Genomic DNA, 24,687 nt, shown 5'->3' with positions numbered 1-24,687 from the left:
AAAAAAATTCCACTTCAAAATCATGTCCAAAAAATAAAGGAATAAAGAACTATACACTGAGAATTATAAAACACTGATAAAGGAAATTGAAGATGCTTCAAAGAAATTAAAAGTTATCTATGCTCTTGGATGGCTATAATGACCAAAGCAATCTACAGATTTAATGCAATCACTATCAAATTATCCATGATGTTTTTCATAGAATTAGAAAAAATAGTCCTACAATTTATATGGAACCATAAAAGACACAGAATTACCAAATCAATGATGAAGGAAAATAACAAAGGTGGGAGCATAACCCTCTCAGATTTCAGACAATTCTGCAAAGCTACAGTAACCTAAACATCATGGTAATGGCACAAAAACAGACACACAGATCAAAGGAACAGAATAGAGAGCTCAGTTAAAAGCCCACACACCTACTGTCAGTCTTCAATAAAGAAGGAAACAATACAAAACTGAGAAAACATAGTCTCTTCAGCAAGTGATGTTCGGAAAGCTGAATCAGTTCCATTTAGTTCAGCCGCTCAGTCGTGTCCGATTCTTTGCAACCCCATGAACTGCAGCACACCAGGCCTCCCTGTCCATCACCAACTCCCGGAGTCCACCTAAATCCACATCCATTGAGACAGTGATGCCTTCCAACCATCTCATCCTCTGTCATCCCCTTCTCCTCCTGCCCTCAATCTTTCCCAGCATCAGGGTCTTTTCCAAAGAGTCAGTTCTTCGCATGAGGTGGCCAAAGTACTGGAGTTTCAGCTTCAACATCAGTCCTTCCAATGAACATCCAGGGGTGATCTCCCTCAGGAGGGACTGGTTGGATCTCCTTGCAGTCCAGGGGACTCTCAAGAGTCTTCTCCAACATCACAGTTCAAAAGCATCTGTTCTTTGGCATTCGGCTTTCTTTATACTCCGATTCTCACATCCATACATGACCACTGGAAAAACCATAGCCTTGACTAGACAGACCTTTGTTGGCAAAGTAATGTCTCTGCTTTTGAATATGCTATCTAGGTTGGTCATAACTTTCCCTCCAAGGAGTAAGCCTCTTTCATGGCTGCAATCACCACCTACAGTGATTTTGGAGCCCAGAAAAATAAACTCTGCCACTGTTTGCACGATTTCCCCATCTATTTCCCATGAAGTGATAGGACCAGATGCCATGATCTTAGTTTCTGAATGTTGAGCTTTAAGCCAACATTTTCACTCTCCTCTTTCACTTTCATAAAGAGGTTCTTTAGCTCTTCTTCACTTTCTGCCATAAGAGAGGTGTCATCTGCATATCTGAGGTTATTGATATTTCTCCTGGCAATCTTGATTCCAGCTTGTGCTTCCTCCAGCCCAGTGTTTCTCATGATGTACTCTGCATGTAAGTTAAATAAGTAGGGTGACAATATACAGTTTTGACGTACTCCTTTTCCTATTTGGAACCAGCCTGTTGATCCACGTCCAGTTCTAACTGATGCTTGCTGACCTGCATAGAGATTTCTTAAGAGGCAGGTCAAGTGATCTGGAAAGCTGCCTCAGTTCAGTTCAGTTCAGTCACTCAGTTGTGTCTGGCTCTTTGTGACCCCATGAATCGCAACATGCCAGGCCTCCCTGTCTATCACCAACTCCCGGAGTCTACTCAAAATCATGCCCATCGAGTCAGTAATGCCATCCAGCCATCTCATCCTCTGCTGTCCCCTTCTCCTCCTGCCCCCAATCCCTCCCAGCATCAGGGTCTTTTCCAATGAGTCAACTCTTCACATGAGGTGGCCAAAGTATTGGAGTTTCAGCTTTAGCATCAGTCCTTCCAATGAACACCCAGGACTGAGCTCCTTTAGGATGGGCTGCTTGTACCTCCTTGCATAGCCTCATGTAAATCAATGAAATTGGAACACTCCCTCACATCATATAAAAAGTAAACTCAAAATGGTTTGAAGACCTACATATAAGAAATGACAGCATAAACTCCTAGAAGGGAATATAGGCAAAACATTCTCTGATGTAATTTGTAGCAGTATTTTCTTATATCAGGCTCCCAAAGCAAAAAAAAAAAAAAAAAAAAAACAGAAATATAAAAATAAACAAACAGGACCTGCTGCTGCTGCTGCTAATTCGCTTCAGTCATGTCTGACTCTGTGCGACCCCAGAGACAGCAGCCCACCAGGCTCCGCTGTCCCCGGGATTCTCCAGGCAAGAACACTAGAGTGGGATGTCATTTCCTTCTCCAATGCGTGAAAGTGAAAAGTGAAAGTGAAGTGGCTCAGTCGTGTCTGACTCTTCGTGACCCCATGGACTGCAGCCTACCAACTCCTCCGTCCATGGATTCTCCAGGCAAGTGTACTGGAGTGGGTTGCCATTGCCTTCTCTGGACCTAATCAAACTAAAAACCACAGCAAAGGAAATTAACAAAGTGAAAAGATTGCCTACAGACTGGGAGAAAATATTTGCCAACAATGCAACCAAAAAAGAGTTAATTTCCAAAATAAATAAACAGCTCTTACAACTCAATTATTTAAAAAAAGACAATTCAATTAAGAAATGGGCAGAAGACCTAATAGACGTTTTTCCAGAGAAGACATGCAGATAGCCAATAGGCACATGAAATGATGTTCAATATCATTAAATGTTAGAGAAATGTAAATCAAAACAATAATAAGGTATCACCTTACACCAGTCAGAATGGCTGTAATCAAAAAGTCTACAAATAATAAATGCTGGAGAGGGTGTGGAGTAAAAAGAACACTTCTACACTGTTGGTGGGAATGTAAATTGGTGGCTGCTAAGGAGAATGTGGTGTTGGAGAAGACTCTTGAGAGTCCCTTGGACTGCAAGGAGATCCAACCAGTCCATTCTGAAGGAGATCAACCCTGGGATTTCTCTGGAAGGAATGATGCTAAAGCTGAAACTCCAGTACTTGGCCACGTCATGCGAAGAGTTGACTCACTGGAAAAGACTCTGACGCCGGGAGGGACTGGGGACAGGAGGAGAAGGGGACGACAGAGGATGAGATGGCTGGATGGCATCACTGACTTGATGGACGTGAGTCTGAGTGAACTCCGGGAGTTGGTGATGGACAGGGAGGCCTGGCGTGCTGCGATTCATGGGGTCGCAAAGAGTCAGACACAACTGAGCAACTGAACTAAACTGAAGGAGAACAGTATGGAGGTTCCTTAAAACACTAAAAATAGTGCTATTATATGATCCAACAATCTCATTCCTGGGCATATACCTGGAAAAGACTAAACTCTAATTCAAAAAGATACATGCATCCTAATGTACATACTAGCACTATTTACAATAGCCAACATGTGGAAGCAACAGATGACTGAATAAGGAAGTTGTGCATTCGCTGGTTTCTGAATCAGAACGAATGCATTTGTCTGTTGGTGAAACCCTTCCACTGGTCACTTGACCTATACAGTAAGAGCTCTTGTAACAAGAGAGGCCAAGTGAAGCCCCAGAAGCAATTTCTCTTCCCTTACCAAGATAATAAATCAAAACCGAAGTTCATTCCAGGAGAAGATGCCAGAGACTGGTCTATCATCTTAAAAACTTAAAGGACTCAAAAGTCTCAGGATTTAAAGTGTCTTGATTAGGGTGACCATTACTCAAGTGTAATACATTTGTCAAATCTCACTGACTTAAAACGTGTGCATTTTATTGCATGTCAATGTTATGTTAATAAAGTTGATACTAAGCAAAACAAAAACTAGTTACATCAAATTTGGTCAGCCTGTGTGAAGTAGAACTTCTTTTCCAACACATCACATCAAACTGTTCTGTTCTGTTACAATATGTGTCTGTTCAGCAAAAACCGCTAAACTTGGCAGGGTTAACTGGGGAAGCTGGCAGTATAGATAGAGAAGCTGGGGAGACACTCCCTAGGCTTAAAAATATCAAATAATATAGAAATTTACCTCTTGGATTAGATTTTCAGTTTTAGTAATACTGGTCTCAACGAATGCCTACTAGTATCCACATTTAAAAAGAAGAAGCACAAACTCAGGGTTTAAGAATGTAAGAATCAATTCAGGATTTTGATTCTGGTTGCAAATTTCTGTGGAAATTTATCTGTGCTAGTTTTATTACTGAGATTGTTGCTGTTGTCTAATGATTGCACTACAAACTTACAAATATTTAAGTGGTTTGCTTCTAATTTTATTACACACATAAACTCTAGAAATTTTAGTACGATGTACATTTAGTACATTGTATATATGTACACCGAAAATTTTTTTAGGGATGTATATAGGGTATGTAGCAGACAGATCTGTTCAAAGATCTTCCAACCTTTTTTTTCTTTCATCACCTATAGGTGATTTTTCACTAGTGTTTTATTATTTTTATATTAAGAGGCTATCAATGTTACTTATAAAATCACAGACATAGTTTTACATGCTCTAATAAAAATTTCAGTTGCATAAATGAGCTGATAAAACATGTCTCTATCAGGATCTGGATATCAAATGCCCTTCAATAGAGGTAGTCAAACAAAAATACCCTGAACTGATCACATGAGATTTAGATTTCTTTATTTAAAATAATATAGCCACTTTATAATTCACTGAAATTACCCATAGGTATTTCTGCATTTTGTCTTTTATTAGGCCACCACTTTCACTGTAATAGCATGGTTTTAGAACCTGACATTTTTAAAGTGCAGAATGCTATAAAGACCTTTTAATATAATGAGTAAATAACATGGTATATTTACACCCTCATCTTAATAATGGTGCCTTTCAAGCAAATAAGAATGGACTTAAAGAGCCACAGTTATGTTTTATCTAAAGTGTTTCCAATTATAAATTATTTTATTTATTTCATAGACATAAATTTCCTAGGTATTGATTGCACTATTCATTTGCAAACTATGGGTAGTTTTCTGTTAGTAATTTTTCTTCCTCACACCCTTTACTCTGATGCACTGACACTGAACAGCAGCAGAGCCAGATGCTTTCCCCTGTAGTTTCTTTCCCACAGTGTAACATGCTTCAGTGCAGGTTACAATTTGGACCTGCTGTGCTTCACAGTATTTCTTGTTGATGATGTTCACCATCAATAAAATGGCTGTTCTTCCATATTTTAAATTAACTCTTTTCCTCATGAACTTTTGAACTTTCGACTGAAGAGGTGGGGCATGTAAATTATCACTAACACCCTGGTAGCATCAGGTCGAAAAAGAAGAGTATTAATGAAATCCAGCCTCCATGTCACAACTCAACACTGATCCAAGAACTTCTCATGAACACACCCGCATTTACCACTTCTTATCTGATATTTGAGTCGTCTGTGACACATTTTTGATGAAATGTCCATTTGATTATTTGAGAAAAGTAGAGACAATATCACTCTGGTAGTTCCATCATGCCTGTCATTATTTTTGCTTGTTAGAATGAATATCCATTTTGAGCTAAACAAATTCTAGTTTTATGAAGTTTTTTAATGAAGAGAACAAGCTTAAACTTTACTTCCTCCTTTAATGGCAACCAGAGGTTATGCTTGTTTAGAAAGTGAACATCTATCCAGATTATACACTCTCACCAGTGCCAGGCCAAAAAACACAGGCCCCAAACCACTCATTCCATAACTCTCTCATTTTCTGACCTATGGCTGTTATTGTAGAAACTGGATCTATTAAGAAATTGCCTCTGGTGCAGTCAGGGAATATCATGGCACCTTGTGCAATAATTTGCAAACAGTGGCTTGAGAAAAATCGTATGCAAAGAAATACATCCCAGACTCTGACCTTTCTACATTGTCACAGTGAATGTTTAGATGGGCTTGCTTCCAAAAAAATATAAGAAGTGTATCTGAGAGCTAGGTGAAGTTGGGAAAACATACCTAACAGCTAATGTTGGCATCACGAGAGACAGCGAGGAGTTTGACCTTTGGTCTTAAGCATCAGGAAACCTGAAGTCAAATCCCACCTCATCTATTTAACAGGAGACCTTGTGCAAAATATTATACTCTTTAAAACTCAGTGTCTCTATCCACAAAATAAGAAAAACATTAGAAACTTGCTGCATTAGGTTGTGCTGCCCCAGGGAAGATCATCAATATGTATTTGTTGAAGAAGTTTTTTAATAATTAAAGTGTTTATTTAACCATATAATGCACATAGATGAATTAGTAAAATACCTAACACATGTTTAATATCTTTTTATTGTTGTTGTCATCAGTTTTATTTCTGCTGTTTTTCATGGAGCTTTACTTGGTCTCAGGAAAAAATGACCAAGATGAAATATGGATCTTATTTCAGGGTCAGTTAATGCTCAGAAGTAGAAGTAGCTACTGCTTTAATGCAGGGAATCAAGGTGCAAGAAAATATACTTTTAGTTCATTCATAGGATGCCCCTCAAAGTCCACAGTGGTTAGGCTTTGTTCCTCCTCCTTGGATAGTCAAATGGGAGGATAATGACTGGTACACATGAGTTTATTTTAACCTAAGGTCATCTAAGTGACATATCAGAGAGTAGAAAGTAAACTTCCATACACTATCACTTTTGGTTGCTCAGAGAAGAGTTTAGCATGAATAAACATGTGGATGGTAGCTTTCTGCTTGTTCCATGGTAGATATGTGGTAACTTATAGCTGTTAATGGGCTTCCCTTGTGGCTCAGAGGTTAAAGTGTCTGCCTGGAATGCGGAAGACCTGGGTTCGATCCCTGGGCCAGGGAAGATCCCCTGGAGAAGGAAATGGCAACCCACTCCAGTACTCTTTCCTGGAAAATCCCATGGAGGGAGGAGCCTGGTACCCTACAGTCCATGGGGTCCATGGGGTCGCAAAGAGTCGGACACGACTGAGTGACTTTACTTTCACTTTTTCATAGCTGTTAAACAAAATATTTAACATATTCCATCATTTTAACTATATTCAATATTTTCCAACAATTTATTTTCAAAAAGGGCATCCAAAAAAAGTGAAAAATTTTGGAATTCTGAGTCAATGTCAAAAATAGATGAACTTGGCAAATGCCAAAGACATGGCCCTTTGAAATTGTAGGAAATATTCTCTGAGTTCAGAGACTATAAATGACAAAATAACACTGTGACAAAATCAAAATAATAATGAGAGAAATAATTATATAATGGATTGAATTTTATAATAAAACATCTGATCAACCAAAGATTCAAAAAGTCAAAATCTTCTCTAAACTTTTTAATAAGCCATGCAAAATAAAGCATTTTTACTATAAATATCCTAATGAGATACAGATGATAAGTTTTTAACCTCTTTGGCGAAATGTGTTTCTGTTACAGTTGAGATATATTTATGTAAAGATTTTTTTTTTTCCTGACTTAGTCCTACAGACTTCATTGACATTGTTTGCTCAGGATGGAAGAGGCAAAAGCTGAAGCAATGCCACTTACTAAATTCAACTTCAAGTTCATTGACAAGTCAGACGGAGATTCAGCCTGAGGACTCTTGACTCCTATTCTTCTGTATAACCACTAGATCATTCTTTTCTTTTAAAAATGTTTATAAAATACGTACTCCAACCTCATTTACCTCATATATACGCAAACCCCAATTACCTTAGTATTGTTTTATTACTTCATTTCTCTTCCCACTCTCTTCTCTCTCTTAATGATCATTCACGATATTTGGGAAATGACTCAAAGAGAACACTTCAAAGTATTGTTTTATGGCTCACCAAAACAGTGCCTCCTTGTCTTCTTTTCTTTGTTGATTTTTTAACAAAGTGACCGACAGAGTAAATATTCACATATACATGCTTAACTTTATTTTACATTGTGAAACCTTCACACATTCTTTTCTTTCATGAAAACATTTAAGCTTACCTAACCATGACACGGAAGAACACATTTGTTTCTATCTTTAGATTTCATCTTTATCAAAAAGAACACCAAAGGTCTGAAATAATATGATGATAAAAGAAAGATAAAATTTATTTTCCTAATAGCTGGACTTCAGCCAAGTTTTTAAGACAGAGGAGTGCATCAGCATTACTAATTATGAGATAAATTGAATGTAATACACCCACCCACCCACAGACATACATACACACTATATGCATACATGGATACTTTTTGGGCTTCTATGTTTCAACTATACTTTGTATGAAACAAACTTGGAAGTTGCCAAATGAAAGCTAAATATATGACCTATCAATAGGCTATTACAACAGCACAGGAAGGAAGGAAGAACGCTAGAATCATTTGAGAGGGCTATGGGATTTGAGTAGTCAGAATGGATTTACGGAGGTCAAAAGTTTGTCAGGGTGGAAGGTAAAACATCTTTGTCTTGGTAAAACTTTCATTTAATGACAACATACACAAACTGGATATGGGAGGACTGCAATGGGAATATGGATTATAGAATGTATCTTAGGAGATCAAAACAGTCAGATAAATTAACAGGGTTTCTTTTTACACTTAATGTATATAATTTGGGAAAGCAAAGGGTCTACAAGTACGAAAGTATAATTTCTTACATATTTTATTTATAAATGGTATGCATGTGTGCGAAGCTGCTTCAGTCACATCCCACTCTTTATGACCCTATGGACTGTAGCCTGCCAGGCTTCTCTGTCTATGGGATTCTTCAGGCAAGAATACTGGAGTGGGTTGCCATGCCTTCCTCCAGGGTATCTTCCCAACCCAGGGATCGAACCCATGTCTCTTATGTTTTTAACACTAGCACCACCTGGAAAGCTCATATGTGGCACAGAGTCAACCAAACTGGAATTGGAGAAATGGTTTTATTTGAGAAGTTTACCTCATCTACTCACCCATTCATTTCCTCAACAAACATTTTTTGAGTCTCTCCTATGCTTTTGGTAACAGTCTAGATCCTTGGAGTGAAAGAGAAATAGATTCTCTCTTAGAAATCAGAGTCTAGTGAAAGAAACAGGTAATATGCAAACACATAATATCAAGTAATGACCTATGCTATTAGAAACAGCAAAGCAGACTCAGGGATGGAGAGTACTGCTGGAAGAGGGGCTTTTTTTAGATGAGAGGCTCATGCAGGGCCTCTCTGAGGAAGGACTATTTCAGTAGAGGCATGCATGAAATAAACAAGGGAGCAATGGTAACATTTAATAGAAGAGTGAATAACTGCAGGAAAGAGAATTTCATAAGCACTAACTTGGGGAAAAGTTGGCACACTTGCGAAACAGGAAGATTAATGTGGTTGATGGTGAATGAGAAAAGGAATAGAAGAAGACAAGACTGGAGGAGCAGCTCTGACAGAAGGTTGAGTAAGACCTTATAAGCCATGGGAAGTTACCATTTTTATGAGTGAGAGAAGTCCCAAAATATTTTGAGAAAAGTGAGTAGGAAAATCTAACATGAATTTCAAATGACTTCACTATCTACTATATGGAAGATTTACTGAAGGATGGAGAGTAGGATAAAGGAGACCTGTGAGGGGGTTCTTTTAGTAACTCAGTAAGAAATGATGGATGGTTTTGATTAGAGCATACATTTATGAAGCTATATCACTGATAACTCATATTTCATTTGGTGTTGGACATTATGACAGGGAGTCTAGGGACAGGAGCTTGTCTGATGGGACATTCAAGATTTTGAATTAAAACAGGTTTTGTACCAGTACATGTATTTTAACTAAAACAAATCTTGTCCCATTATATGTATTACAGAGAACATAGAGATAAGAAATAGACAAGAATGTATGGAATTTTCATCCACTATAAAGGACTCATTTAAAGTATTAGGGAAAAGATGCATTACTTAAATGATTTCAGAAAAGCTCAGCAACTAAAATTAAAGTGATAACTCTAACACATTTATTATGACAAAATAAATCACAGATCAAAGACAAACAGGTAAAACCCTAAAATTACATGAGAAAACAGGCAGTTTTTAAAACTCCATAGCAGATTGCTTGGGAAAGGTAGCTGCTAATGATTTGCCTCATGCCTATATTTTTTGCACACCTCTTCTGCCACCCACAGTGGGAATCTTCCCTCACTTAGAATCTGGCATGGCAAGGTGATTTTCTTTGGTTAATAGAAGGATGCTATGCCAGTTATGGATCTAGCCTTTTAAGAGCCCGAAAGCTGTTTTTTCTACCTTAGTATTGTGAGCATCGTGTAAGAATTTCAATCACCCTGCAGGATAGAATGGTTTTGCCAACCCTCAGACATTCTAGTCACCCCAGCTGAGGCAGAAGACATATGAATGAGACCATCTTGTACATTCCAGTCCCGGCCGAGTTCCTATGGAATATAATCAAACAGCTCCATGGAGGCAATGTGGAGGGGGTCAGTATTAAGCTGCACATATAGTGGGTTTGCATTAGTCTATGAATCCCAGCTTAGAGGACACAAATATTTTATAATTAGCTGCAAGAAAATCTGCCCTTTCTATGAAGGGAGGTGCTGTCTTTATTTTCCCGGATAGTAAGTGAAACTTCCTTCTGCTTGGGAGACTTTCAAATTTCTATTTTCTAAAATGTTTACTATGCAAACATTCTTGAAAAGAGTCTGCGACAGAAGCAGTCAGTGCCCTGTCCATAAAATGTGTAGCAACATAGGAGATCCATGAATTGCTTCCTAGCAAACTCAGGATCTGGAACTAAACTATCCCATCTAGGCTACCTCTGATACTTTCTATCTCTCTGATCATTCATGAATTAATGAATCTCTCTGTCCCTCATTTTCCTTACATGTAAAATGAATCTAATACCAGTAACATTAAGAATTGAACTGGTCAAAGCATTAGAACAGTGCCAGCATAAAATTGTTCAAAAATATTAGCTGTAATTCTGATCATTCAACCAACTGAGTCCTACACATCCATTAGAAATGAATTAAGTATTACTATGGAATAATATCTAAGGTGTCCTTTAAGTGGAAAAAAAAAGCAAAATGCAAGTCACTATAGAATATGCTATCATTTGTATAAAATGAAAATAATAAATAAATTCAGATATATATATACACCCACAGGGGGCTTCCCTGGTGGCTCAGAGGTTAAAGCATCTGCCTGCAATGCGGGAGACCTGGGTTCGATCCTGAGTTGGGAAGATCCCCTGGAGAAGGAAATGGCAACCCACTCCAGTAGTCTTGCCTGGAGAATCCCATGGACTGAGGAGCCTGGTGGGCTACAGTCCACAGGGTCACAAAGAGTCGGACAGGACTGAACGACTTCACTTTCACTTCATACACTCCCACAGACCCACATACATAGATGCTTGGTGTATATTCCCAGACTATCTCCAGAACGACACTCAACTACTGGGAACTAGGTTGTCTCCAATGAGAAGAGATCATGGCTAGGGAAGAGGTAGAAGGAAACATACTTTTTTCTCTATGCTGTGCTGTGCACAGTCATGTCCAACTCTTTGTGACCCCCATGGACTGATGCCTGCCGGGCTTCTCTGTACATACGACTTTTCCCAGCAAAAATCCTGGAGTGGGTTGCCATTTCCTCCTCCAGGGGATCTTCCCGACCCAAGGATCAAATCCAAGACTCTTGTTTCTCCTGTATTGGCAAGCGGGTTCTTTACCGCTAGCGCCGCCTGGGAACCCCACTTTAGTAACTTTTGACTATCATATGACTGAATTAACTACTTCAAAAAATTAACAAGCTATATTTGAAGTAAAACATTTGCTTGTTTATGAGGAGGACAATTATTTCTAAGTTGATATTTATGTTAAACATATACAGTATTAAAAACTAATAATGCAGAGTTTAGAATTAGTTATACAAAGCTTTGAATAAAAAGATCTTCCATATCAGGGAAATACAAATCAAAATCACAATGAGATACCACCTCACATGTGTTAGAAAAGCTATTTTCTAAAAGATAAGACATAGCAAGTGTTGACAAGAATTTGGGAAAAGGGAACCATTGTGCATGGTTGGTGGGAATGTAAATTGGTACAGCCACTATGGGAAACAGTATGGAAACGCCTCAAGAAATTACAAATAGAACTACTATGTGATCCAGAAATGTAACTTCTGGATATATATCTGAAGGAAAGGAAATCATTACCTTAAAGAAATGTCTAAAATGCAATATTACTCAGGCATAAAAGAAGGAAATCCTGTCACATGGATGAAACAGAGGGCATTATGCTATGTGAAATAGGTCAAACAGAGAAAGACAAATACTATACAGTATTACTTGTATGTATAATCTAAAAAAGCTAAACTCACAGAAACAGAGAATAGAATGGTGATGTCTAGGGACTGGGAGGTCTGGGAAATGGGATGTTGGTCAAAGGTTAGAAACTCTCAGTTATAAGAGGAATAAGTTCTGAGGATCTAATATGTTATGGGGAGTATGGGGACTAAAGATACCAATACTGTATTGTATACTTGAAAGTTACTAAGACAGTAAATATTAAATGTTCTCATAACAACAGCAGCAGCAAAAAGGTAATTATGTGAAGTGATGGATATGTTAACTAACATTATAATAATCAGTTCACAACATATATATGCATCAAATCATCATGCTGTACATCTTAAATTTATACAATGTTATATGTCTGTTATAGCTCAATAAAGCTAGAAAAAGTTGATCTTCAATATCAGTACAGGTAGTAAAATCACAATCAGGGTTGTATGTTGGATAGTTTCAAGTTGGATAAACTTAGTTGAATTGATTCAGTGATTTTGGATTCTTGTGGATTTAACTCATCCACTGAAATTTCAGGTTTGTTCTGTTCCAGACTGAAAAGTCCATATGCCAAAGAAAACCAGAACCTTTTTATAAGGCTCTATTGAATTCTGTGCACTTGTGAAGGGCTGTGGTTTTTATCATCAAACCACAAAAAAAGCAGAATTGAGACATGTGGGCCTTACAGTGATGGTGAAAACTTCACATTAACTATGGATGAAAGGCTCAGCAGAGCTGAGCTATTTCAGATTAAGTTTGCAAATTTATTGTTACTTTCCAGAAAACTAGCCAAGTATTACAAGGGGGAATACCCATCCTCTCCTCCTCCATCACCACATGTTTCCCTTTGCACCAATTGTGACATAAAGATTCTGGCAACTTTGTCCTGGATTTATGGGAATTGGAAAAAGGCTAATAGGGAGCAAACACTTGGGCTCTCTTCTTTGATATCCATTCCCAATGAAGTTCACATTTTGAAATATGCTATTGCTGATATCTGCCTCTTGAATGAAATCTCACCCTTAAAATGTCCCAAATCTTTTTGTGACATGGCTAGCTCTCAGAAAAATACTGCTGTTGCCAGATTGCTGAGAACCCTTCCTGCTGATGTAATACTTCCCAAATGTCATTCTGTGTTTTAAAATATTGCAAATATATATTTTGCTATATGTAAATTTTCAATAGAACAAGTATCATCCACAGGTCAGTCTCCATCTACCACCCCAGATGGTGACATCTTTGGATAATGACATTTGAAAACTTGAGTTTGATTTTATCCCCCTTTCTTGCTGTGTAAGCTTAGAAAATGACTTCATCTGTATGAGTATCACTTTCTCTAGAAAAAAGAGAACTTGTACTGTCACATCAGTCAGATACGTAGCTGGAAGGAAAAAGATGTCTCGTTCAACAGGGTTGATGACAGACAGTTTAATGAAGGGACTTGTGGATGGGGTTAAAGGAAAACCAGCAAGGTAGTGAAAAAGTCCAGGTCCTCACCCACAAGAATTCATGACTATACTTATACCTCAGGTGTGAGAAAGGGAGTGGTTACCTGAAGCCTCAAGAACTACACCTGTGGATAAAGGCTGCCCAGTGGGAGCTTAATAAAGACATACTAAATGCAGTGTTTAGGAAAAAACTAGTATAGCACGTCTAATATTTAGCTTAAAAATAAATAACTAAAATACTCACAGATGGAAAAAATGGATTTTAAAAAGATGTCAGCAGTTGGAAACTGGTTGTTAATACTGCAGTTTTTCCTTAGAAAGATGATATAACAAAAGGGACATTCCCTGGGATTTCTTAAAGTATAAGTAGTTAAGTATAGTAAAGTATAAATATTTAGAAAGTGACTTCATCTGTATGAGCATCACTTTCTCTAGAAAAAAAACTTATACTGTCACATCAGTCAGATACGTAGCTGGAAGGAAAAAGATGTCTCGTTCAACAGGGTTGATGACAGACAGTTTAATGAAGGGACTTGTGGATGGGGTTAAAGGAAAACCAGCAAGGTAGTGAAAAATATTTTACTTAAAATATAAAATAAAAATTTACAAAAGTATGATAGGCAAATCAATGGGAACATGTGGATAATTCTGAAAAAAAGCTAAATGCAATATGGTAAAAACTACTGGGGTGGGGAAGATAGATTACTCAATAAATTTTGATTAGAAAACTGGTCAACAGTTTGCAGGGGGAAATTGGATGCTTATCCCATAATATACACTAGAACAAATAAACATCAAAAGAAATGCTATACAGGGTGGGAGCTAACTCTGTTAAACTAAAGAACATGTATACACTATAGACTGAATCTGATCTATATTTGCTGTTTTCATTATTGAAAATTTCTAAGTATTTTCTATTAATAGTTCCCATTATAATCTAAATCATATACTTTGAGCTATTTAAAAATTTCCCCTTTCCTTATTATTTTAATATGATTTTTTAAAGTTGTCCATTTTGTTTCCATCTTACCTATGATGGAGGTAGAGAATATGTTTGTATATTAGGGATTTTAATAAACTAAATGAAACTTGCTAAAATCAACTTGCACTGAGTCATAATTTTCATAAATGCTGCCTGTGTGCTTGAAAGACTATGTTTTCCATTTGAAAGACAAATGTTCATTATGTATATTGTTCCTGCAGTCTTTAAACTGGGATGAAAAAGTTTTCAAAAGATAGTTAGGCAAAAATTAACTTTTGGAATCTTCATTTGTTTAAGCCTATGTTTCAGAGGTCTCTTTTACTTCAGTTCAGTTCAGTTGCTCAGTCATGTCCGACTCTGTGACCCCATGGACTGCAGCATTCCAAGCCTCCCTGCCCATCACCAACTTCTGGAGTTTAACCAAACTCATGTCCATTGAGTCGGTGATGACATCCAACCATCTCATCCTCTGTCATCCCCTTCTTCTCCCGTGTTCAATCTTTTCCAGCATCAAGGTCTTTTCAAATGAGTCAGTTCTTCACATCAGGTGACCAAAGTATTGGAGTTTCAGTTTCAACATCAGTCCTTCCAATGAACATGCAGGACTGATCTCCTTTAAGATGGACTCATTGGATCTCCTTGCAGTCCAAGGGACTCGCAATAGTCTTCTCCAACACCACAGTTCAAAAGCATCAATTCAAAAGCATCAATTCAAAAGCATCAATTCAAAATCAATTCAAAATCCAACTCTCACATCCAACATGACCACTGGAAAAACCATAGCCTGGACTAGAAGGACCTTAGTTGGCAAAGTAATATCTCTACTTTTTAATATGCAGTCTAGTTTGGTCATAACTTTCCTCCCAAGGAGTAAGCGTCTTTTAATTTCATGGCTGCAATCACCATCTGCAGTGATTCTGGAGCTCCCAAAAATAAAGCCTGCCACTGTTTCCCCATCTATTTGCCATGAAGTGATGGGACCAGATGTCATGATCTTAGTTTTCTGAATGTTGAGCTTTAGGCCAACTTTTTCACTCTCCTCTTTCACTTTCATCAGAGGCTCTTAACTCCTCTTCACTTTCTGCCATAACGGTGGTGTCATCTGAATATCTGAGGTTTTTGATATTTCTCTCGGCAATCTTGATTCCAGCTTGTGCTTCCTCCAGCCCAGCATTTCTCATGATGTACTCTGCATAGAAGTTAAACAAGCAGGGTGACAATATACAGCCTTGATGTACTCCTTTTCCTATTTGGAACCAGTCTGTTGTTCCATGTCCAGTTCTAACTGTTGCTTCCTGACCTGCATACAGGTTTCTCAAGAGGCAGGTCAGGTGGTCTGGTATTCCCATCTCTTTCAGAATTTTCCACAGTGTATTGTGATCCACACAGTCAAAGGCTTTGGCATAGTCAATAAAGCAGAAATAGATGTTTTTTTGGAACTCTCTTGCTTTTTCGATGATCCAGCAGATGTTGGCAATTTGATTTCTGGTTCCTCTGCCTTTTCTAAAACCAGCTTGGACATCTGGAAGTTCACTCTTCACATATTGTTGAAGCCTGACTTGGAGAATTTTGACCATTACTTTACTAGCATGTGAGATGAGTGCCATTGTGCAGTAGTTTGAGCATTCTTTGGCATTGCCTTTCTTTGGGATTGGAATGAAAACTGACCTTTTCCAATCCTGTGGACTAAGTCTAGTCTTCTTTTACTTAGTTCAAATTAATTTCCTAATTGAAACATTATCTTCACTTATTTTTAGGAGTTTCTGTTTTAGCTGGGAGGTTCCTTATAAATACTGAAAGACTTGTGTTAAAATTTCTCTGTAAAGTAGGAGATGAATCAGTTTCTTCTCAAAAATCTGTGTAAATAATTTTTAGAATAGTTACACCTTCCTGATTAATTGAATCTTTTTTTCATTGTGTAATGAACTTCATTGCTCATAATAGTTTTATTGTTTCTGTCTTAAATTTTGTTAAATTAAAATAACTAGATAGACTCTTTGCTGTTGTTAATATTTGCCTATGTTTTTTTCTTTATTTTCTACATTTAGGTACAAAAATTGTTCTTCTTTCAAACTTTTCAGTTTGATTAAAAAGGATTTATACCTGAATATTTGTTAAAAGGCATTATTCTGAAAAAATGCTTTATTTTTAAAAAATTTACTTCGTTTGAAGTGAAGTGAAGTCGCTCAGTCGTGTCCAACTCTTTGCGACCCTATGGACTATAGCCTGTCAGGCTCCTCCATCTATGGGATTCTCCAGGCAAGAGTGCTGGAGTGGATTGCCATTTCTTTCTCCAGGGGATCTTCCCGACCCAGGAATTGAACCTGCATTGCAGGCAGACGCTTTACCGTCTGAGGCACCAGGGAAGCACTTGTAAAAATAATTTATATATTTGAATGTATTACCTCATTTTATAGTTTTCATATATTTCACTGTCCATGACTTTTTTCCCCCTTGCAGCCTCTTAAGTAGGTTGTATGCAGTTTTTATCATTTTAATTTCCCTTTCTCATAGGTTTAGAAGTTATTCACTTTCTGGTTTTGTTCCTGCCCTTGTGGCATACTGTATTATTTTTAAAGGACTCGTTATCTTTCTTTACCTGTTCTACAGACTCATGTCTTCTGGTGGATTATATTTCTTCCTTTGACATCAGGTTTCAGTATATAACTTACTAATTAGCACCTTTAATTGCCAAGGCATGTATCTGGCAATTCTTTTCTCCCCCGGGCATCTCCTAAGTAAGGGGCTGTTCCTTCAGCCTTGATTTTAAAAGACGAGGATGTGGAATAGAGCCCTACTAAACCTGTGAAAGATATGAATTTAAGCACAGAACTAATCCTTGGCTGTTATAATTTATTATTGTTGTTTCTTTGTAACCTGTGTGATCCAGCTTATGTATTTTGACAAATATTCTAAGCAAAGTCTAAAACTGATCAATATCTTTACCATCCTCCCAAATAACACAGATGATGAAAATGGTTTATATGCTACCTTCGACTTTTACGGTAGTTCTAGCTTTTTACAAAAATCCTCAAATGAGAAATGATTATTTTTAAATCATCACTATTTGTTTAGATTTACCCACGTACTATACTTAACATTTTATCTTCTATTTCTTTTCTTTCTCATCTTAGTGTTCTGGGTTTGTTCCTCTGCTTCCGCAGGTACACTGTCTCACTTCTAGAGTCTAGAAGTTCTTTTGGAACTCTGGTAATAAATTTGTACATTTTTTGTTTCTTTGAATATGTCTTTATATGACTTTTGTGTTAATAATAGTTCCACATTACACATAATTCCAGATTCACAGTTATTCTCTTATACATTAAAAATGTTTCATTGGGAGTCTTACTACTGTTTGTTGAGGAATCACCCAGTTAGTGCAAATGTTATTCCCTAACAGTTGATTTCCCTTTTTCCACCTTGGCTGCCTTTTAAGTTCTATTTTGTTTTTCTTCTGATATTTTATTACAATATGTTTGGGTGTATTTTATGTATTATGTTTGGTACATGAAAAGATGTACTAATCATCAGGGAAATGCCGATCAAAATCACAATGCAACATTACTTCACATCTGTTAGAACTATTATCAAAAATACAAGAAACAGTAAATGCTGGTGAAGATGTGATGGAAAGAGAGCCCTTGTGCAATGGTCGGAAGGTAAATTAGCCACTATGGAAAACACTATGGTATTTCCTCAAATTACAATTAAAACTACCATATGATCCAACAATTTCATTTCTGAGTATTTGTCCAAAGAAAATGAAAACACTACCTCAAAAAGATATATGCATTCCCATGTTCATTGCAGCATTATTTACAATGGATATAAAGATATGAAGACAATCTCACTGTATAACAATGAATGAATGGATAAAGAAGATATGCATGTGTGTGTGTGTGTATATATATATACACAACGGAATATTATTCAGCTAAAAAAAACCAAGAATAAAACCTTGCCATTTGTGCCAACATAAATGGACCTTGAGGGGATTATGCTAAATAAAATAAATCAGAAAGAGAAAGACAAATACTGTATGATCTTGTTCACATGTGGAATCTTAAAAACAAAACTGATTTCACAGATACAGAGAATAGACTGGGGCTACCAGAGGCTGGGAATGAGGAATGGCTGAAATGGGTTCAGTTCAGTTCAGTTCAGTCGCTCAGTCGTGTCCAACTCTGTGACCCCATGAATCGCAGCACGCCAGGCCTCCCTGTCCATCACCAACTCCCAGAGTTCACTCAGACTCACGTCCATCCAGTCAGTGATGCCATCCAGCCATCTCATCCTCTGTCGTCCCCTTCTCCTCCTGCCTCCAATCCCTCCCAGCATCAAAGTCTTTTCCAATGAGTCAACTCTTCGCATGAGGTGGCCAAAGTACTGGAGTTTCAGCTTTAGCATCATTCCTTCCAAAGAAATCCCAGGGCTGATCTCCTTCAGAATGGACTGGTTGGATCTCCTTGCGGTCCAAGGGACTCTCAAGAGTCTTCTCCAACACCACATTTCAAAAGCATCAATTCTTCGGCACTCAGCCTTCTTCACAGTCCAACTCTCACATCCATACGTGACTACTGGAAAAACCATAGCCTTGACTAGATGGACGGGAGCTAAAAAGATTAACTTCGAATTACAAAATAATTAAGTCATGGGGATATAATGCATCACATTGCAACTATAATCACTAACACTGTATTGCATATTTGAATATTGCTAAGAGAGTAGATCTTAAAATTTTTCATCACAAGAAAAATCAACCTGTAACTGGTGATGGAATGATAACTAGACCTATTGTGGAGATCATTTTCAATATATATAAATATTGAATATTATGTTGTACACCTCAAACTAATATAATGTTGTTTGTCAATTATACCTCAATTTTAAGAAAATCTCACAGGAATTATACTGGTCTTTAAACATTTTGATAAACCTAAATATTTAACACAATTTATTTACTATCCGTGAACCATGTCTTTTATAATTAGTGCTCTGTATTTTGACCCTTGTACTTACTATTTTTTTGATGCAAGATAATTTATTAGAAAGAAGTTAGTGATTAAAAACCCTTAGTGTAAATATATTTGAAGTTTTGTTTTCTTTATTTTAGTATTATCAATTTTCAATTAGAAAACACATAAACACAAGACATAGATGGGGAAAGTACTGAGAATGGCATGTAGTTCTTTCCAAAGGGAAAAAAAAAAAACCTGGCTTTTAAAAGACATGCAATAATATTTTTAATGTATCAGTTTCTTTTAACAGAATAAATGTAATTTCTAAATCATTTTTTTTCTAACATAAGCAAAGTATGGAAACAGACTAAAATTCAAACCTCAGAAGATAATTATAGGATAAATACTGGAGTCCTTCCTGACCGTAATTTCAATAATAGAGAATAATTTCAGGGCTGAACATTATATCAGTGATGGAGATTTACTTAGGAAAGTAGTGATACAGGGATTTAAATAATTTAAATAAAGTTGATATTTAAGTATGTTAGTTCACAGGAGAATGAAATGTTAATTTTGAAAAAAGTCACAGTAATACAAAAGATTCAAAAGACTAACATACTTCTTTCAAAATGATATTTTCAGAAGTTAAGAGGAAAATTTTTCAAATGTATGAATTAATTCCTCTTTGAAGTTAAGGGCTTGACAAAGCTTATTTGGGATTTGACTTCTCAAAAGTAACATAAAGCTGTATGTGAGATGAGAGACCTGCTTTATTCAAAGTACACTGTAGAGTCAAAGATAATTTGCAAATGCTTATAGAATAATTTAAGAAATGGGAAATAGTAAAGGAATTATGTAAACTAAAATAACATAGTATTATAGAGTCTAATCTATAAAATAAGATTTCCTGGATTTAAATCTCTGGTTTTACCACAGCTAATGCTATTTGACTTTGGACAATTTATTCTCTCTTTGCTTCAATTTCCTATGAATTGGAGATAATGGAACCTGCCTTATAAGATTTTTTTGAATAAATTGATTCATTATTCTAAAATCCTTAGTACAGTGACTGGCATATAGTAAGTGCTCAACATATGTGAAATATTGCCATTTATTAATGCCAGTGCAGGAGCGGCCAAGAGGAGCTACCCCACATCCAAGGTCAGGAGCAGCGGCTGCACTTTGCTTTAGCAGCCATGAAGAGATACCCCATGTCCAAGGTAAGAGACATCCAAATAAGACGGTAGGTGCTGAGAAAGGGAATCAGAGGGCAGAATGAAACCACAATCATAGACAACTAGCCAATCTGATCATATGGACTACAGCCTTGTCTAACTCGATGAAACTAAGCCATGCTGTGTGGGGCCACTCAAGATGGACGGATTATGGTGGGGAGGTCTGACAGAATGTGGTCCACTGGAAAAGGCAATGGCAAACCACTTCAGTATTCTTGCTTTGAGAATGCCATGAACAGTATGAAAAGCCAAAAAGATGGGTTGGTAGGTGCCCAATATGCTACTGGAGATCAGTGGAGAAATAACTCGAGAAAGAATGAAGGGATGGAGCCAAAGCAAAAACAATATCCAGTTGTGGATGTGACTGGTGATAGAAGCAGGGTCCAATGCTGTAAAGAGCAATATTGCATAGGAATCTGGAATGTTAGGTGAATCAAAGCATGAATCAAGGCAAATTGGAAGTGGTCAAATGAGATGACAAGACTGAACGTCAACATTCTAGGAATCAGCAAACTAAGATGGACTGCTGAGATGACCATTATATCTACTACTGTGAATATATCTACTACTACCTTAGAAGAAATGGAGTAGCCATCATAGTAAACAAAGAGTCTGAAATGCAGCAATTGGATGCAATCTCAAAAACGACACAATGATCTCTATTCATTTCCAAGGCAAACCATTTAATATCACAGTAATCCAAGTCTATGCCCAGACCAGTAATGCTGAAGAAGCTGAAGTTGAATTGTTCTATTAAGACCTACAAGACCTTTTAGAACTAACACCCAAAAAGATGTCCTTTTCATTATAGGGGACTGGAATGCAAAAGTAGGAAGTCAAGAAACACCTGGGGTAACAGGAAAATTTGGCCTTGGAGTACAGAATGAAGCAGGGCAAAGGCTAATAGAGTTTTGCCAATAGAACGCAATGGTCATAGCAAACACCCTCTTCCAACAACACAAGAGAATACTCTACACATGGACATCACATATGGTCAACACTGAAATCAGATTGGTTATATTCTTTGTAGCTAAAGATGGAGAAGCTCTATACAGTCAGCAAAAACAAGACCAGGAGCTGACTGTGGCTCAGATAATGAACTCTTTATTGCCAAATTGAAGAAAGTGGGGAAAACCATTAGACCATTCAGGTATGACCTCAGTCAAATCCCTTATGATTATACAGTGGAAGTGACAGATTTAAGGGCCTAGATCTGATAGACAGAGTGCCTGAAGAACTATGGATGGAGGCTCATGACATTGTACAGGAGACAGGGATCAAGACCGTCGCCAAGAAAAACAAATGCAAAAAGGCAAAATGGTTGTCTGAGGAGGCCTTACAAATAGCTGTGAAAAGAAGAGAAGCAAAAAGCAAAGGAGAAAAGGAAAGATATACCCATTGAATGCAGAGTTCCAAAGAATAGCAAGGAGAGATAAGAAAGCCTTCCTCAGCCATCAGTGCAAAGAAAGAGAGGAAAACAACAGAATGGAGAAAGACTAGAGATCTCTTTAAGAAAATTAGAGATACGAAGGGAACATTTCATGCAAAGATGGGCTCGATAAAGGACAGTAATGGTATGGACCTAACAGAAGCAGAAGATATTAAGAAGAGGTGGTAAGAATACACAGAAGAATTGTACAAAAAAGATCTTCACGAGCCAGATAATCACAATGGTGTGATCACTCACCTAGAGTCAGACATCCTGGAATGTGAAGTCAAGTGGGCTTTAGGAAGCATCACTACGAACAAAGCTAGTGGAGGTACATGGAATTCCAGTTGAGCTATCTCAAATCCTAAAAGATGATGCTGTGAAAGTACTGCACCCAATATGCCAGCAAATTTGGAAAACGCGGCAGTGGCCACAGGACTGGAAAAGGTCAGTTTTCATTCCAATCCCAAACAAAAGCAATGCCAAAGAATGCTCAAACTACTGCACAATTGCACTCATCTCACATGCTAGTAAAGAAATGCTCAAAATTCTCCAAGCCAGGCTTCAGCAATATGTGAACCATGAAATTCCAGATGTTCAAGCTAGTTTTAGAAAGGACAGAGGAACCAGAGATCAAATTGCCAACATCTGCCGGATCATCGAAAAAGGAAGAGAGTTCCAGAAAAACATCTATTTCTACTTTATTGACTATGCCAAAGCCTTTGACTGTGTGGATCACAAAAACTGTGGACAATTCTGAAAGAGATGGGAATACCAGACCACCTAACCTGCCTCTTGAGAAACTTGTATGCAGGTCAGGAAGCAACAGTTAGAACTGGACATGGAACAACAGACTGGTTCCAAATAGGAAAAGGAGTATATATATAGTCAAGTACATATAGTCAAGGCTATATATGTCACCCTGCTTATTTAACTTCTATGCAGAGTACATCATGAGAAACGCTGGGCTGAAAGAAGCACAAGCTAGAATCAAGACTGCCAGGAGAAATATTAATAACCTCAGATATGCAGGTGATACCACTCTTAGGGCAGAGAGTGAAGAAGAACTAAGGAGCCTCTTGATGAAAGTGAAAGAGGAGAGTGAAAATGTTGGCGTAAACTCAACATTCAGATAACTAAGATCATGGCTTCTGATCATCACTTCATGGCAAATAGATGGGGAAACAGTGGAAACAGCGTCAGACTATTTTGGGGGGCTCCAAAATCACTTCAGATGGTGATTGCAGCCATGAAATTAAAAGACGCTTACTCCTTGGAAGGAAAGTTATGACCAACCTAGACAGCATATTAAAAAGCAGAGAAATTACTTGGTCAAAAAAGATCCATCTAGTCAAGGCTATGATTTTTCCAGTAATCATGTAAGAATGTGAAAGTTGGACTATAAAGAAAGATGATCGTTGAAGAATTGATGCTTTTGACCTGTGGTGTTGTAGAAGACTCTTGGTAGTCCTTGGACTGCAAAGCGATACAACCAGTCCAGCCTGAGGGAGATCAGTTCTGGGTGTTCATTGAAAGGACTGATGTTGAAGCTGAAACTCCAATACTTCGGCCACCAGATGCGAAGAACTGACTCATTTGAAAAGACCCTGATGTTGGGAAAGATTAAGGGCAGGGGAGAAGGGGACGACAGAGGATGAGATGAGTGGATGGCACCACTGACTCAGTGGACATGAGTTTGGGTAAACTCTGGGCGTTGGTGATGGACAGGGAGGTCTGACGTGCTGTGGTTCATGGGGTGGCAAAGAGTAGGACACGACTGAGTGACTGAACTGAACTGAACTTAAGTGCTATGATTATAATGGTTAAAAAACATTTCCAGTACATTACCTTATTATCTTGCCTTCCTGAGGTTCATTACATATAAGTGTGTGTGTGTGTGTGTGTGTGTGTGTGTCTGTGTGTTGTTTTTTCCTAAACTGTGCTTCAGAAAAGTCAATAAGCAGATTTATATTTTGAAGCCTAACTATAAACCAATATTAAGAAGTCAGGGTCTCCCAGTGTTTTAGAAGACAGCTAACTGAGAAACCTGTATGCAGGTCAAGAAGCAACAGAACTGGACATGGAACAATGTACTGGGTCCAAATTGGGAGAAGAGTATGTAAAGCCTGTATATTGTTACTCTGTTTATTTAACTTATAAGCAGAGTACATCATGCAAAATGCTGGTGTGGATGAATCACAAGCTGGAATCAAGATTGCTGGGAGAAATATCAATAATCTCAAGTATGCAGGTTGACACCACTTTAATGGCAAAAAGCAAACAGCTAAAGAACCTCTTGAAGGTGAAAGAAGAGAGTGAAAAAGCTGGTCTAAAACTCAACATTCAAAAAACTAAGATCATGGCATCTGGTACCATCACTTCATGGCAAATAGTTGGGGAAAAAAATGGAAACAGTGGCATATTTTATTTTCCTGAGCTCCAAAATCACTGTGGATAGTGACTACATCCATGAAATTAAAGTCGCTTGTTTCTTGGAAGGAATGCTATGACAAAACTAGACAGTATATTAAAA

Source organism: Capricornis sumatraensis, chromosome 17 (genome assembly GCF_032405125.1).
Source record: "Capricornis sumatraensis isolate serow.1 chromosome 17, serow.2, whole genome shotgun sequence".
Classification (NCBI taxonomy): Eukaryota; Metazoa; Chordata; class Mammalia; order Artiodactyla; family Bovidae; genus Capricornis; species Capricornis sumatraensis.
The sequence above is the reverse complement of the archived record's forward strand: the minus strand, read 5'-3'. Positions refer to the sequence as shown.